This window comes from Felis catus, chromosome C2 (assembly GCF_018350175.1).
Source record: "Felis catus isolate Fca126 chromosome C2, F.catus_Fca126_mat1.0, whole genome shotgun sequence".
Lineage (NCBI taxonomy): Eukaryota > Metazoa > Chordata > Mammalia > Carnivora > Felidae > Felis > Felis catus.
Window position 1 is genome coordinate 127,732,957 of NC_058376.1, and position 16,908 is coordinate 127,749,864.

The 16,908-nt window shown below is 50.2% G+C and overlaps 1 protein-coding gene across 2 annotated transcripts in view; it reads right to left on the reverse strand.

Annotated features, from left to right (window-relative positions):
* Positions 1-16,908, reverse strand: part of EPHB1 (EPH receptor B1) — a 430,079-nt gene that overhangs the window by 277,410 nt on the left and 135,761 nt on the right. The gene's annotated exons all lie outside the window — the stretch shown is intronic.

Consider the following 16,908-nt stretch of genomic DNA (forward strand, 5'->3'; position numbering starts at 1 on the left):
CCAGTACCTAGCCCTCAGTAAATACTGGAAGGGGGCACCTGGGTGGCCTAGTTGGTTAAGCATCAGACTTCGGCTCAGGTCATGATCTCACAGTTTATGGGTTCAGGCCCCACATTGGGCTCTGCAGTGAAACTGCTTTGGATCCTCTGTCTCCTCCTCTCTCTGCCCTTCCTTCGCTCTCTCGCTCTCTCTCAAAAATAAACATAAATAAACAAACAAATAAATACTGGAAGACTGAGGGAATGAACAAGGCCCTGGTCTGTTCCTTAACTTCTCTGCCTCTTTAGCCCCTGGTCCTTTGCTAGGGACTTACTGCAGGTGACACCAGGCTACCTTGTTCCTGGGAGGAGAAGAAACAAAGCGGCTTTGCACACCCAGCAGAATATTAACAGCCTCTGAAAAGGCTCTATTATTGATGCAAATGGACCACCTGTCCTTGAGATAAGCATAGTAAAGAAAACAATGACATCCATTAGAAAGTACTTGTTCAGGCTTTGAGACCATGACTTTGATGTATGAGAAAGACACTTCTAGGTTCCTCCAAGATCCAGGTTTGTTAGTCTTGTTTGCTGGAGTCAGATCTTGCAGGTCTGTGCTCAGGAGTAGGCAGCAGTGCCTGCTGACATTTGAACAGTGCATACTGGGTGCATATTGACTATCTGCAGTCTGGCTCTGCGTGTGCATGTGCGTGTGCGTGTGCGTGTGCGTGTGTGTGTGAAACAAAACCACTGCCATGAATTCTATCTATCTGTCCATCCACACTGCCTTCTAGAACAACCATCAGAAACTCTAACACATTCGTTACCCTCCAAGAGTGGATCTGGATTTTAGAAACAGGCAAAAGTCATTTGGAGCCAAATCTGATGAGTCAGATGAATGAACAAGCTAAGAAATATTTCTTGCTCAAAAATGAAGAGCCACTACAAAACGAACTTTAGAGAAGTGAGCAGATTCCACTTTATGCCTCTGACTAGTTCCAAGCATGGAGTTCTGGAAAGATTTGTGATAGCTGGCCGCTCCCTGGACTGCGGTGACATTCCTGGGTAGACCCTGCCCTTCCTGAATGCCCACCCATTGCCACAGTGCTGCATCCAGAACTGCCCCCAAATAAGCCATTTCCCTCCAGTCTGGCCAGGAAGGACACTTGCTCTGGATACTGCTCTTTAGGAGGAAGACATAATCAAAGTTGGCCTTTTGGCCTCTATTAGCCTAATAAGACCCCGGCCATTCTGATTGTATGAAGCCCAGCTCATTTAACTCACTTTTTAAATAAAGAATTGAGCATCTACTACATCCCCAAGCAGTGTTCTGTGTTTTGGTGACCCGGCAGTGAACCAGAGGCAAAGTCCCCACCCCCGTGGGCCTCATATTCTAATAGAGCGAACCAGAGGATGAACAAGCAAACAAATAAATAATATAAAGTCAGACAGTGTCAAACACTCTTGAGAAACAGGTAAGGGGACAGAGTGACAGCTGGTAGTGGGGTCATCGTGGAACGCTGCCTTTTAACAGAGATCTAAATGACACAGGAGCCACCAGCCTGGAAGGCACACGAGGAAGGGGCATTCCAGACTCAGAGAAGAAGAATGAACTCTCCAGAGCAGGAGTGTGCCTAGCACATTGCCAGGAAAGCCTAGAAGCCAGGGTGGCTGCCAAATTGCACAGGGCAAGGGGAAAAGGGAGGAGATGAGGCAGGAGAGGTTGCCAGAGGACAAAGGGGCCCCACCCCTGCCAGTTACAGCTCTGTGACCATGGATGACTTTCTGAGCTTTAGTGTCCTCATATGCAAAGACTATTTACCTTGGTGGGTACCATGAGGACAGAAAGATCATATAAGAAACTCATCTTGAGCTATGCCTGCAAATACCCTCCATTCACTAAGTACCAATTATCATTTCTACTACCATCAGCAGCATCACCACTGTTAATGTTAATCTCAGGATCCACCTCCGACTGATGCATGAGGGTGTGGAAATTGTCTCCTCCATCTTGGATAAATAATCCCGCCTTTGGTCAGCAGAATGCCAGGACTAAAGAGCCAAAACCTGACTCTCCATACAGTCAGCACCCCCCTTTCTTGCCCCTCCTGGAATCCTCTGGGCAGGTTTAAGTATGGATTCCCTTCTCTCAACTAGGCAATCCCTGAAGCATGATCAGCTACCAGCTCAAACTACAAGGAGATGAAATCTGACATTGCACATAGGCTTTGGTCCCATTCAGCAGTCTGTATTGGGGCACAAACTGCTGTTTGAGAGAACTTGTTATTTTGCAAACAGTCACTGCCAACATGGAGCCATATGGAACTTGCCTGTCACTGCCCAATCAGAGGAAGCCCAAAGACCCACTTTCAGACCCCAGTTAGAGATGGCTGCCTCTCTGAACAAGAAGCCCACTGAGACCCGAACAGTACACAACTTCACAGAGCCCAGAGGAGGCCACCAATTCTTCAGGGCAGCAGACTGTTTGCGCTGGGCTAGAGCCGCCACCCCAGCAGCCTGGACGCCAAGGATGCGGCCCCTGTACAGACAGTAGACTAGGCCTGAAAGAGCTGGGATATTAGACAAGCTAGAGGCCTAATTAAAATGTAAAATGTGGTCCATGGGGCATAAATTCCTACAAGCCCTGAGGGATCTACCATTTAGTGCACCAACCAACCACGGCAGCCACTTACTCAATGGCCCCCCGGAGGGCTGCGAGCACCAGCTTACCTCCCAATAGACTTAATTTACCTCCCAGATGTGCCGGGCTGGGCGGACAGGAATGACCCTCCACTCATTACCATGGCTCCATGTGATGTGCCAAAGAACTGGACAGGCTACCTGAGACAGGGACTGCCTGGAAAGGCTTTCATACTGCAGTGGTACAAATCCATGCATTCCCTCAAGGATTTACTTACTCTCTGCCGTGCAGAAGAGCACTGGAAGGGGGGTGAGGGACCCAGTTAGGTACGGAAATAATTAGAATATGGAAAACACACTCATTGTTTCCAATGCAGGCTCTAAGAGTCTCTACAAAATCCATTTAAAAACTTAGGTCGGGAAATGCAAGAAATATTGTCTTGAGCTGCAAGCAGGAGAAACAGCCTTAGCGGAACACATCGTGTCCCTGGGAAGGATAGTTCTGTGCTTACCAAAAAAGGGTTGGAATTAAGAAGCACTGCCGTCACCATGCCTAACACTGGACCCCAGAAGTCACGGTGACCCCTGGTTTAGCACAAGAGTTCAACTGCACAGACTCTGGAGTCAGCTAAGCCCATGTGTGTGACCACAGGCAAGTCTTCACCCCTCTCTTAGCCCCGGCTGTTCCTCTCTCACAGGGACACAGGGGTACCTACCTCATGAGGATTCAATGTGAGGATTAAATATGACAATTCACATAAAGTACTTAAATCTGAATAAGAGACCCCTGTAAGTCAGTTATTATGGATATCAGCCCTCCAGAGACACATGCTTATTAGCCTCTCCCTGAGCACAGTTGTTATTTTTCCTTAAAAGTCCTGGCTTTTCTTCCATGGTGTGTATTATCTAGGACTCTTTCCTGTCTGTCTGGTTTTTTGCACCCGTGCATCATCTTTGGCGCGGGCACACGTGCATATGTGTATATATGTGCCCGTGTGTGGCTGGGGGTGCTGGCTGTGGCCCGGGTCGGGCCTGTGTGCCGTCCCTTGGGTATGCCCACACACCAATTGTCTCATGAGCACCGGTCAGCTCTGCACCTTCCCAGCCAGGGTGATGCCTCTCACTGCTCAGAGATCACGCCAACAGAGAGCGAGGCTGACTGGGCCCGAGGTCCAGATGGCATGCATCTCTTTGCATCCTGGCACACTTCACACCCAGGTCTCCGTCAGCTTGCTGGGAGAAACACTGCAGGATTGTGCCTCTGGAGGGGGCTCCTTGTCCACAGCCCCCAGGCCACTGGAACTTCCACCAGGCAGCAGCATTTCGTACCAGGCTCTGCCTGGAGTGGGGTCCTCAGCCATTATGACAGCTGCTGCTGCTGCTGTTGACACTGCAACAGTGACAAATTCATCCTTCTGACAAGATCCCTTTCAATAATTCACAGGGAGCTAGGGATTAAGACACTGTTTCTCTCTGTCTCTGTTGGGATTTAAAACACCTCCAGCTGGGGTATTTAAAGAGAGTATAATGGGCTGCCCCTCTTGGGGCTCCCCTCCCCCTTTCCTCCTCTTTCCCATTTCCCAAACTCAGCCCCCACCCCACCAGCCAGCCCTATAACAAGGAGGCCCAGAAAACAAGAAAGAAAAAAAAAAAGGAGGGAACCAGTGCTTGGCTGGTCACTATGGCAACCATGGCAGGGTATTCAGCTGTCATTATCCCAGTGCCTCACACATGTGATTATCTTAAGCTGTCGATTGAATGTGGTCCTCGCTGCTGTCCAACAAGGCCTTGTCGAACAAGGCAGGGGCGGGAGCTGCAGGGCCCCAGGCCCCAGCTGCCTAATCCTGCTCTGCCCAGATCTGGGTTCCACCACCGAGGAGCAGAGTTACCACCAGGAGAAACTGATGACTTTTCCCTGCAGCTTGGAGCCATCTCTGCTCAGAACGCACAGAGGGGGCCAGGCTGGGGCTGGGCTAGAGCACTGGGTTAGAGCCTGGGGGAATGGGTTCCTCACTGCATGAGTGCAAAGAGTTTTGACTGCATGAGGGCCAGGCTGGCTGTGGCCAGCTGGAGCCACCCCCGAAACAAGAGAGCAAGCCATGGGGGGAGGAAGAAGCTGGCCTTCCTAAAGTTCTTGGCTTTGTTCCATTCTCAGGGTGGGGGAGAATTCCCATTCTCAGGGTGCAATAAAGTCAAATTGAGCCTGGAAAGAGAACACACTGTCCTCTATCCTGCCTACTCCCTCCCAATTGTGAGAATGTGGTCACTATGTAGGACCCACTTCAGGGGACTTTTTTTCCTGGGACTGCAGCTGCTAGAGTGTGGTTCTGGGAAGCCTGGGGAGGACTTCGATCTCACTTCTTTGCCTTGCAGACTTTGCTACAGATTGTCTTTGGGCTGAGGTTTCCCAGGTCCATGAACATTCTGGTCACCCTCTACCAGGCATGCTCCAGACTTTCCAATATTTTTTTTTAAAACTCAGCTCCCAGAATGAGCCCATGATGGCAGATGTACTCAGGCCAGCACAGCACACAATGGGGCCACCATCACCTGTGACTTGCACCTGGACTGCTCCAAATACCACCAGCTCAGTCTGGCCTCTCCTGCTTCTGCATCCTGTGGTCAGTCCCCACAAAAATGTGACCAGCCACATGCAAGTCCCCACCACCTGAGGCACTGCCCACCTGGGTCACCCCAGGGTTTGTTGGCTGCATAATGAACTGTTCACATATAAATGCAAATAAAGCCCATTACCATCAACCATGTCAGTTTGACAGCAGAGCTCTCCATCGGCAGGATAAGTTTAAATCTTAACTCCAACATCTTTCATGTTGGTTGTCCTTTGTGACACTGGGAAATGTCGGGCATGCCTGTCCCCACCAGAGTGGTGAGTGGGACAGTGTGTCCACGGAGGTGAGGATGTGCCATGACTAGAACTCCCTGCCATGAGAGGGGCAGAACAGCACCTCGAATGGAGCGGGCCCCGCTTCTACAGAAGTGACAATGAGGCCACTGGATGAGACAAAGCAACTCACTAGAGCCCACCCCTCACGTGTCTCCCTTCCTAGAGTCCTCACTTCCTGAATGTTTGCCAAGGCCTGAGGGTGGAAGCTGACCCCCAGGCTCCTCCATCCTCGCCTAGAGCCAGCCGTCCCCAGGGACGACCTGTGCCCTCCTCTGGATCCCAGCCAGCCCTTACCTGGTCCTCCTCCAAGTCCTCCTGGACCCTGAGCCCTATATGTCACAAAGCGTCTGTTCCACCTCTTCCCATACAGCTTGCTTTAAAAAACAATTCACAGCAGGGGGAGACCTGGGTGGCTCAGTTGGTTGAGCATCCGACTTCAGCTCAGGTTATGATCTCACGGTTCCTGAGTCTGAGCCCCACATCTGGCTCTCTGCTGTCAGCGCAGAGCCCACTTTGGATCCCCTGTCGTGCTTTCTTTCTGCACCTCCCCCGCTGGTGATCTCTCTCTCAGAAATTAATAAACACTTAAAAATAAATTCATGGGGTGCTTAAAATGTGCACTACTCACTAGCACATGGGTTTCAAACCTACCTTTTCCCTTTGTAGAGAACAAGGAAACTTTTACCTCACCCCTGTTCTCCAGTTTCTCAATGACATATGACTCTGAGATCCCTTCCTAACACATCTGCAGGAGCAGAGGTACAAGAGTAAGCTAAGCTTTGTGGGGGGTGCCTGGTGGCTCAGTCGGCTGAACATCTGACCCTTGATGTCGGCTTAGGTCATGATCTCACAGTTCCCGAGACTGAGCCCCCATGTTGGGCTCCCTGCTGACAGCGTGGAGCCTCCTTGGGATTCTCTCTCTCTCTCAAAATAAATAAATAAAATAAATAAACATTAAAAAAAAAAAAAAAAAAAGAGTAAGCTTTGTGTCCAGATTGGCCTGGGGTCAGTCTCAGTGAAACCTCTAAGCAGTCCTAGGATTCTGGGTAATTGCCTCCAGCCTCAATGTCTGCTCTGTAAAATGGGAGAAATACCACCTGGCTTGCAGGGTCCTGGTGAAAATCCAGTGAGGTCATACAAGTAATTTCAGTGCCTGGTATGCAGCTGGTACTTAATTATGGGTGACTAGCAGTAGGGGTGGTTATCGCTATTACTAACAATAGCATTGTTATTAACAGCGAGGTTCACCCTCCGATGGCATTCATGCCAGAGCCAAACAGAAAAGCTAGAATGCTGATCTCGCATCTCAGCACCCCCACCCCCGTCGTCGGTTAATTCTATGCAAGTTAAGTCCCTCAAACAAGAGTTACTGCAACTACTAGTACTAGTCAGGGCAAGTGCTACTGACCGAGCTTCAGAGTTTACAAAGAAGGTAAACACTATTTAATCCTGCCATCCACTGTATAAATAAAATGTCACATTACCCAGGTGATGGGGCAGAAAATGGGCTCAGAGAAGTTAAAGAACTTCAAGGAAAATGGAAATAGCCCAGGACAACTGATTCCAAATGCTGGGCCTGCTCCTTTATACTCCCAAAAGTACAGTAGTCCCCCTTATCCACGGGGGACATGTTCCAGCACTCCCAGTGGGGGCCTGAAACTGCGAATAGTACCGAACCCTATATGGTCCTCTCCTAAGCAAACATTCCAAGGACAAGGTTTAGTTTATAAATTAAATATAAATTTTAAATTATAAATGTATAAATGTTGTTAGCACAAAAAGAACTGATAATAAAATAGATTATAATAATCTACTGTAATAAAACTTACGTGAATGTGGTTTCTCTCTCTCGACACAGCTTACTGTACTGAGCTCACCCTCCTTGTGATGATGGGAGATGATAAAATGTCTACGTGATGAGACGGAGTGAGGGGAATGACGCAGGCACTGTGACGGAGCGCTAGGCCGCTACTGACCTTCTAACAATACATCAGAAGGAGGATCACCTGCTTCCAGACCACAGCTGACTGTGAGTAACTCAAACCACGGAAGTGAAACTGTGGATAAGGGGAGACTATTATACACTGGGGTTGGGGCCAAATTATTCCAATGCTTTTGGCTGTAAGGGGAGGTAAAGTCAAAGGTGTCATCAGAGGGCTGCTCGGTTTCCACAGAGGCCAGGCTGGTCCCTGCAGACCTAGACTCAGGGTCCACATCTGTGTCTGCCCACCCTGACCCTCCCTTCTTCCATTTGCCTCTCACTCATCTTTGCTAGGCCTCGAAGCTCTGTCTCACCTTCCTTCTAAAGCTTTGTCTTCCCCAATTTCTTTTCTTCACCAAGGCAGCCAGTGTGACGGAGCTGTGAATTCAGGCAAGGAGCCCCTGCTGACCCACCTAGCTCTGTCCTGGTGCCCGTCTCCTTCCATAGCCCTGAAAGCGACTCCTGCCTTCAATGTGAGGAGAGCAGCCATCAGGCAGTTGGTCCTCAGGCTCACCTATCAGTGGCAGAAAACTTTGAGCATTAGAACAAGGGATGTGGTGGAGGTGACTGCCTTTCTGGGGAAGGTTTTAGGAAAGAGGAAAAACACCTGTCTGTGCCAGCAAATGAAGGTTAAGCCCGCCTCCACGAAGGGGAAGGGGGGCTTGGTGACCTCTGGGGCTCCCTCTCAGAGTCTGCAGACAGACATATCTCCTGCTCTGCTGCAGAATGAGCCTGTGAGTTCCTTCCAAGAACAACAAGATACTGCCAGACAGGTTTTGGTGACCCGTCACAAACTCCCAAAGTTCTTTAATCCAGCAAGCTAAAGAAGCATCTCTCCCTCAATCTCTCTCCCTGCTCCGCCCCTACCTCACCCCCGCCCCACGTATACACAGTCAGACCCAATTTCTTTCTGCAACCAATATACTAATTACCATTCTACTCAACAACACTGGTCATCTGTAACATTCTCTTCACCTGTCTGTTAAAGGCCCACACATGCCCACGAAGCTCTCATATAAAAGCCACACGATAACGCAATCACAGACGATGAAGCGGGGCAGAACGGTGCCCTTGCTGCTCATCTGGTCCACCTCTCCCCTGCCCTGGGTACCTGCTGTCCTCAGCCCACGGGCCCCTGGCTGTCACACTCTTCCCAGAGTAGCCCCGGGCACCCCAGCACCTCATGGACTACCTTCCTCTCTCCAGGGCCCCACCTCCACGGCTCCGGGGCCTTTGTCTATCACTGTCTCTGTCAGGCAGGTGATTTTAAACTTCCATTCCTAAAAGACGCATATTATATAAAAAAATGTTTTAAGTGCCTCGGGGTGTTTTGTTCCTCATTGCTTCATAAAAGTGACATTAATAGCCAGGGAAGAGCACTGCTGAGTGCAATTACAGAGGATGTTTCAGGTATGAAAGCTGTTTGGAGCCTGCTAATGTTTCCTAATTACAGGCCTTTTGGTAGCGAGAGAAAAAGATAAAGAGTGGGTGGGAGGCCCAGGGTGGGGAGCTCTGACTTATCTCAGTGGTTTACCTGAGGGGGTGGGGGGAGGGGAGGAAAGGGGGGAGGGAGCAGGGAGGTCAGAGGCCTCCTCCCTGGGAGGCAGGGCCTCTCTCCTTCGAGAAAGCAATATTCATTCCTGGTAACAGCTCAGGGAAAGGACACCACTCATCTCTCATACTGTAAGAGAAAACCTTTCATGTACTCAGTCTGAGTTTGAGGAACCCACCGCAACATGACCTGGAAGTTCCTTCTGGAGCCACCCTCTGAAGAGACCAAGGTGGGCAGCATTTCATTGGGAAAGACAGTACCCTATGGTTGTCAGCAGGAGAGCAGCCTGCAGGAGATGAGATGTCAGCACTGGCACTTTCTAGCCATGTGACCGGCAGTAATTTCACAGATGATTCTGTGCCTTAGTTTCCTCATCTGTAAAATGGGGCTGTTAAGGAATCATGTGTGCATGACTATAATGCACTCTGAGCCTGTGATACACTATGAGATTTAATTTTTCCCTACCTAGCATCTATTCATCCTTCTGGTACCTATATCCCAATTCTTTCTGGGGAATTACTCCCTCTCGCCCTTTATCCCCGGGTTCAGGTATGCTCAGCACAACACAGAGATAGACCCAGAATTTGGGAGGACCAGTGGGCACCAGGCTTTTGCTGGCTGCAGAACTAGTTGAGGCAGGCATGGGATTCCAGGCAAGCTGCTCAGGCCCATTCAGAGCTAATTCCAGGGCTTCTTCTGGGGCAACCACCAAGAGGGGCATGTTCTTCCCAGGGGATATGAATGAACGAGGTTGTAGAAGCTGGACTTCTTAGGACCAAGAGGAGGCCCAGTAGGGAACCAGCACCATGAGAGTAGAGAGAAAAAAGTAGATGGGGAGAAAAAGAGAATGGGCAGGGGTGTGGGGGGGTGGGGGAGAGAGAGAGAGAGAGAGATCCTTAGACTCTGGAGCAGCCCACACATGAAGCCACATCGGCCCCTATACCATTCAGTTATATGAGCCAGGGCACTTCCTTTAAGACTGAGTTGGGCTTGGGGCGCCCCGGTGGCTCAGTGGTTAAGTGTCGGACTTCAGCTCACGTCATGATCTTGCAGTTCATGAGTTCAAGCCCCGCATTGGGCTCTGTGCTGACAGCTTGGCGCCTGAAGCCTGCTTCAGATTCTGTCTCCATCTCTCTCTGCCCCTCCCCCACTCAAGCTCTGTTTCTCTCTCTCTCTCTCTCTCTCTCTCTCTCTCTCTCTCTCTCTCTCTCAAAAATTAAATAAACATTAAAACAAACAAAAAAAGACTGAGTTGAGCTCTTCTGTCACTGGCCACCAGAGAACCCAGACTGATACAAAAGTGTGGCTTCCGGCAATCAAGCCAAATTAGGCCAAAGGCTCCCAAGTCCCAGGTGGTGGTACCAGTCTGAGAAAGGATGACCAACCCCAAGCCCCTTTGCTGGCCTGTCCCCTGGCAAGGCCTGAAATTCAAATACCAGAAAGCTCCATTCACAAAATCATTTTGCCCAGAGCTAAATTTCTCTTGGATTTGCCTAATTTAGCTCAGGCTTTTCTGTCTTCATTAACATGATTGAGTCATCAAATAAAGAAAAGAGAAAATCCAGCCCTCCAAAGGGCTAGTACTATGCTAATGTTTCTTGAGTGTTTACAGAGGAAAATGTCCTACTGAAGTGTTTCATGTATGAGGAGGTGCCAACCTTGCCCCACTGAGGAGAGGGGGAAACTGGGGCTGAAAGAGTCTTAATGCCCAGCCCAACATCACACAGCCAGGGAACTGCAGAGCTGAATGGGAGCCAGTTTATTTGATGCCAAGGCCTGGAGCCTTCAGGGCTCCTCTATAACTTCTCATCCATCAGACAAATTTCAATTGATTTTGCATGGCCTTGGAATAAATGGGGTGTTATAAGAGCGAATTTCTCTCCTGACCATGCTTTCCTTATTCCCATCATAAGGGCAGCTGGCAGGGGTGCCTGGAAGACTGACTGACAGCAAGCAGGGAGGCAGCCAGGGACTGCCAAGTGTCCAGGAAGGTCCACATGTGGACACTAAGTAGTGGCGGTGAGTCCCTCGTGTGTCTGTTCTCATGGACGTGCATCTGGTGTTGGGAGCTAATGAATCAGTTTACCAGACACACGCATTCAAATGAGTGTTATTCCCTTCACAGGGGCCTCCTCTGGAAGCTCTGCCACTAAGTCCAATAACCCTCCCATCATTTAAGATATTTCCAGAACTCTAGGAACTGCCCACAGGGGCATGAAATGAAATAAACTCATTTAACTCCCCCCCCACATACATATATACATACGCACATATATATGCAAATGTATACTCACATATATGCACAGATGACCACATAGACACATATACAGGTGACCATATATATACACATATACATATATAGACATATATATGGACACATACATACACAGAGACATGAATATTCACACATATACACATACATACACATATAGATACATATACACACATATACAGATGCACATATATATACACACAACATATATACACAGATGCCCATATGTATATATGTATATACACATACACATGTATACTTGCACAGACACACATACATACACATATGAACATATACACACATATATACATTTACACACATGCACAGAGCACAGGCACACACACACCCAGCTTGCTCATCCTCAAGGCCCATAGGCTTGGCTCTGGAGTCCTTTTCTATCTTGCCACCATCAAATTCCCCTTCCCATGATAAGGATTTACTAATACTGAAGTAGTGAACAGACTTTGTAGCAGGCCAGGAAGGTGGTTCCCAAGGGCAGTGCAGATGCAGCTGGAATCTGGAAGCCCAGGGAGCACTCTTTGCAGATAACTGAGGTAGATGTTTACACTTAGGCCACACGGCCCACAGACACAGAAAGCTACACACACAGAGCCCATGGGCAGCCCAGGTGCACACAGCCAGTGAGCCCTGGCAAAACTCATGGAAAGTGAAAGAGCTCTAGGGCTGGATTTCCAATAAGTGAGTGGAATAAGCCTCACTATCAGAGGGACCTAGGCTTGTTTTTCTAACCCATCATAGGCAGCACCTGAAAGCAAGTGGCACCTTCCCCTGGGTGTCCAGGTCTCCTTTGTCAGGCTTATTTCAGGACAGGTGTCACCATCTGCATCACTAAGTAAGCTCTTTAAAAAGATATTGACAACCAATTGGGTGTTGAGAGGCCTAAAACAAGTATTTCATTGGGCTACAATAAACCAAACTTGAACATCTCTTATGTTCAGAACCCTGGGTTGGAGATGCAAGAAGTATCAGGAATGCTCTGGACCTTCCTCGTTTATTTGGTCAACAAACATTTATTGGAGCCTGTCTCCTGCCGGGCTGGTGCTGGGCACCAGGAATACAGAGATAAGGCTGTTTCATCCTCTGGCCAGTGGGGGAGACCACACACCAATATCTGGTTAGCTCACAGAGCGATGGACAGTGTGTCAGAAGTCTGCACCAAGCCGTCTGGGCTTCAAGAAGAGAGCACCTAGTGAGCCCTAGTGGAGAGGAGGATCCAGGAGGGCTCCCCTAGGGGGTGAGCACAGAGCTGACACCTGAGGGGCAGGGAGTGATGCAGGAAGGGAGGGGGGAAGGAAAAGAGTAGGGAGGGCCAGGAAGCATCCAGAAATGGGGGGGGGGGTAGATTGGTGAGAGGGGTAGCCATAAAGACCACCACTTACTGAGTGTCTACCATGAGGCCTCCCTGAACACCCCCAATGCCCAGAGGCCCTGAACTGTGAAGGTCAGGGAACATTTTGTAGCAGGGCTGGAAGCAAGGGTTTGGGAGAGATCTATGAAGCCAGCCCAAGGTCACACGTGTCACCAGTGAGGGTCCCTGGGATGCCCTTTGGTGGGCAGCGAAGCTCCTCCCTGGCATTTGTTACTGGATAAATGTCACGTTCTCCCTCTACTCACCAGGTGGCCTCTATTCAGGTTAAATCTAAAGGCTTTGAATTAAAGCTACAATTAGATCATAAAGCAACAGTTTTCATTTGGGCACAAATACTTTCTGTGTTTGACATGGAATATTATGATCCACTTTCCAGCAATAGAACTGAAAACAATTTGTGGGCTGTGTGTGGGTGGGCGGTCCAACGCCTTCCCACAACTGGTGGTTCTCAAGCACAGCTGTGAAGACACCCAGGGAGCCCCATAAAAGGAAGAGTCCCATGGCCTCTCTCTGGGGAGCCACCTCACAGGCTGTGCACTGTGGGTAGGGTTCATTGGAATGCCAGGTGGGCCCCCTGGCAGAATTAGGCTTCTTCTGGTCAAGACAAACTCAGTTCCCTGGGGACCCCCAGGCTACCGGAACAATGCCAGTCCACCCTTCTCCATTTTAGGCATGCATGATCTGAGGCCTCTTCCCCCTTTTGGGGGTGGGGGTGGGGAGTGTCTCATCCTCAGTGGGTCCCAGGAAGATGTGATCACCCACCCAGCCCCCTGGCTTCTCAAATACCTGACCTCAATCCCGTTCCCTGGACCTCTTTACCACCCAGAAGTACTCTGCATATCTTAAATCCAAGCCCTGCCTCAAGGCCGTAGCCTGTGGTCCTCCTCCAGTCTCACTGAGACCTCCATCTGGACCCCTGCACTTTGTCACAGTGGTCAGTCCCTCCTGGTGTCACATTTCTTCCTGCTGAGTAGATGCCTTGATACAAGATGCCAACCTCCTTTCACCAATGTCCTCAGCCCCTTACCCTTCCAGGCCCACTGTTCTTGCACACCCACACCTCAGGACGATCTACCAGGACACGTCCTCCTATGTGATCAGATCACTGAAGGGGGCCTGCAGATCAGGGCACCACAGACACATGGCTTGTGGCCACAGCTAGGCCACATTCCTTCTATACACACCCAGTCTCTCTCCACATCTCCAACATCAGCAGTGCCTTCAGACCTGCTCTGCCCCCCTAAAACTTGCTGCCCAAGACCACCCCATCCTCAGGGCCTGAACCTGGACTCCAACCTCAGTGAGAAGATAGAACATTGAAATAATTTTCCTTTTCACGGCTTCTGTCACAAAATCTGAGTGCCCACATCTCTCTGTAGCCACCTTATCTCTGTATTTCCATTTCTACAGGAGTCTCTTCCCGTGAAGAGCCAATGTGCCCACAGCCCCATTCCCTCTCTCCCCATGTTTGGTCTTCCTGCCTCTTCACAAAGTGCTGTCTCCATTGTCTCACCTCCCACTGACCTTCAACCCTTGTTTTCTGGCTTCTATGCCTGTCCCCTGTGAAACCCTCCACACGGGTCACCAACAGGGTCCTTGTAACTAAGCCCATCCAGCCCCCCGCACCATTTGCCACTTCTGTCTCCTCTTACTCCTTGATACATTCTTGGTTCCTGTGAGAGAACCGCTTAGTTTTCTCCTGCCTCCTGAGCCATACCTTCTCAGTCTCCTTTCTAGGCTCCTCTTTCTATATTTGACATTTCAATTCAGATTACCCATCTGAAGCTGTCACCTCTTCTCCCTCCAGATGCTCCCTGGGAGACTGCAGCCACACCCCAGGCTCCCTTCCCAGAGAGGCTGCCTGCCTTCTGATTCCACTGCCCATGAGTCAAATGCTGGCAGAGCCCGTCCCCATGGGTGCCTTGCAAACTCAACAGGTCCAATGCTGAACTCTGCCTCTTCCCACCCAAGCTCGCTGCTCCTCCTGTGTCCCCCATCCCAAGAATGGCGTCATATCATCCACCCACTTGCCCAGGTCAGAAACTTTCAGCAAGTAGCTGAGTCAGGCAGTGAATTAGGTGCCAGTTTCCAACGGTGAGCAAACAGGGAGAATCCCAGCTACCTTTGAGGTGACAGTATGGCCAAAGAGGAGCTAGAATTAGGGGGGATAAAAATTAATCCAACACTGACACATAAAGATGCAAAATCTGCAACTATGAAAAGTGTTATTGAGGAAAGCTCCCTGGCCCTGAGTGGACCTGTGATGGGGACCCAGTACAGTCAGGGGGACAGCAAAGGTGCTCGTGTGGATGGCCTGGAAATGACAAAGAAGAATCACTCCAGTGTTTGGTCTTTACAATGTGCTAAAATGCAGACCTCATGTTTGGTGAGGGAGGTGGAGGGGGTTGAATTCTGCTTGGGCCAGGCTTAGACTGGCACGCCCATGAGCATCCAATGGAGGATGGGCTAGGGACACACACTTGGGAGCCACTGGGGTATTCACAGAATCAGGGGCAACTATCCAGGATGAGAACAGAGGGGGAGGAGGAGAGGATTGGGATGGAAGCGTGGTCCTTGCTCTTCCCTCTCGACCCAGGCTAGGGTCAGCCCGACCCTCCCACCACTCACTATAAACCAGGCAGGCTCTGAGGCTCCTCAGGGCACCTAAAGCAGAGCTACCTGGCTGTAAGGGTGTGGAGGAAGGCAGCTGAACCTTGGCTGCTAACCAGTGGGAAGGCAAGCACAGAGCAGCCCGGCAGCTGCTGTCTCTAAAGGGCATCACTTGACTTTGAGTATTTTCCTAAAGGACAATCTTCCTTGGGAAAGGAGAGCAGAAGTTTAAAGAACACAGGTGTACAAAAATCACAGGGAAAATTCACCATAAATCATGTTGATACTTTGTGAAAGCACAGGCCTTCAAACAATAACATAATTTGTAAAAGAGTGGCAGGTTCTTAATATCTAGCAACATGAAGAGGTGCTGCCTCACAGGCTTTGTATAAAGTCCCTTGTAGAAGTAGGGGAGTTTCCCTAGTTACCCACAGTGCTCCCAGCAGGACTGGGACTTGGTCCGCATGGGCAGGACTGGCCCCTGCTCTGGGCCCTGCTTTGGAAAACGCCAACCCGTGGTAATCCTTGCCTTCCTGCTCCAAGGCAGGATGCTTGCTCCCGGGGGGTGTGTTTCTCCAAATGCTGGGATAGAGTGGGGACAGTGAGAGCCGGGGAGGATGCACAGCCTGCTGGGACCTGAGTGGCCATTTCATACTGACCCTACAGTAAAAGTGGGTGAAAGGCCTGGTCATGTTACACACCACAGGGTGTAGAGTGGCCCTGGGGTAGAGGCCACCAAAGGCAGGGAAGGAGACAGGAGGCGTGGGCAGCCCCACCCCAGCTGACTTGGCTCCCTGCTGGGATGAAGAGCCCACTCCTTCCCTGGCCCCTCTCCTTTGGTGATCAGTCACTCGTGCCAGGCTCCTGAACGTCATCTCCCCTCCTCCATCTTCCGTTCCATCCTCCTGCAGTCCATCCATTGCCAGGGCTGCCAATGCTTCTTCCTTTGCTTTGCTCCAACTGCCTTCTAAGTATCCCATTTTCATCCCACTCTTCCCACCCACCGAAGACAGCTGGAAGAGCCTAATACATGCTTTCTCTCAACTGTTCCCTACCATCCTGTCAGCAAGCCAGGCCATGTTATTCTCCTGCCCAGGATCTGTCCACTACCTACAGGATAAAATCCATTATGCTTCCTCAGCATGGCAGGCATAGTCCTCTGCCATCAGACCCAGTTCCAACCCACACCCCAACCCCATCTCAGCCCTGTCCACACCCTGCCATGTTCCAGAAACACAGACTCTCCTGTCTCATGTCTTTTCATGGCCCCGTGCCTCCAGTCAATTATTTTCCTTACTTGGAATATCTCTGCAGACTCTCTAACCTGTCAAACTCCTACTCACTCTGCAAACCCCAACTAGCATGCATCTTCTCTGCAAAGGCTCCTGTGTCCCTGCCAAGTTCCTCATCCCAAGTTCTGGGCCACACCTGCCTGTTGATTACTCCACTGCCACAAAGAAGAGATGTACTTCTGCCTGTTTATGAACTTGGCAGTCCCCACACCCATGGAGGCCACGAGGTCCTCAGAGCTCTTCCATTCTTGTGGCTACAGGGTCTGGCCAGGGACATGAACACTGAAC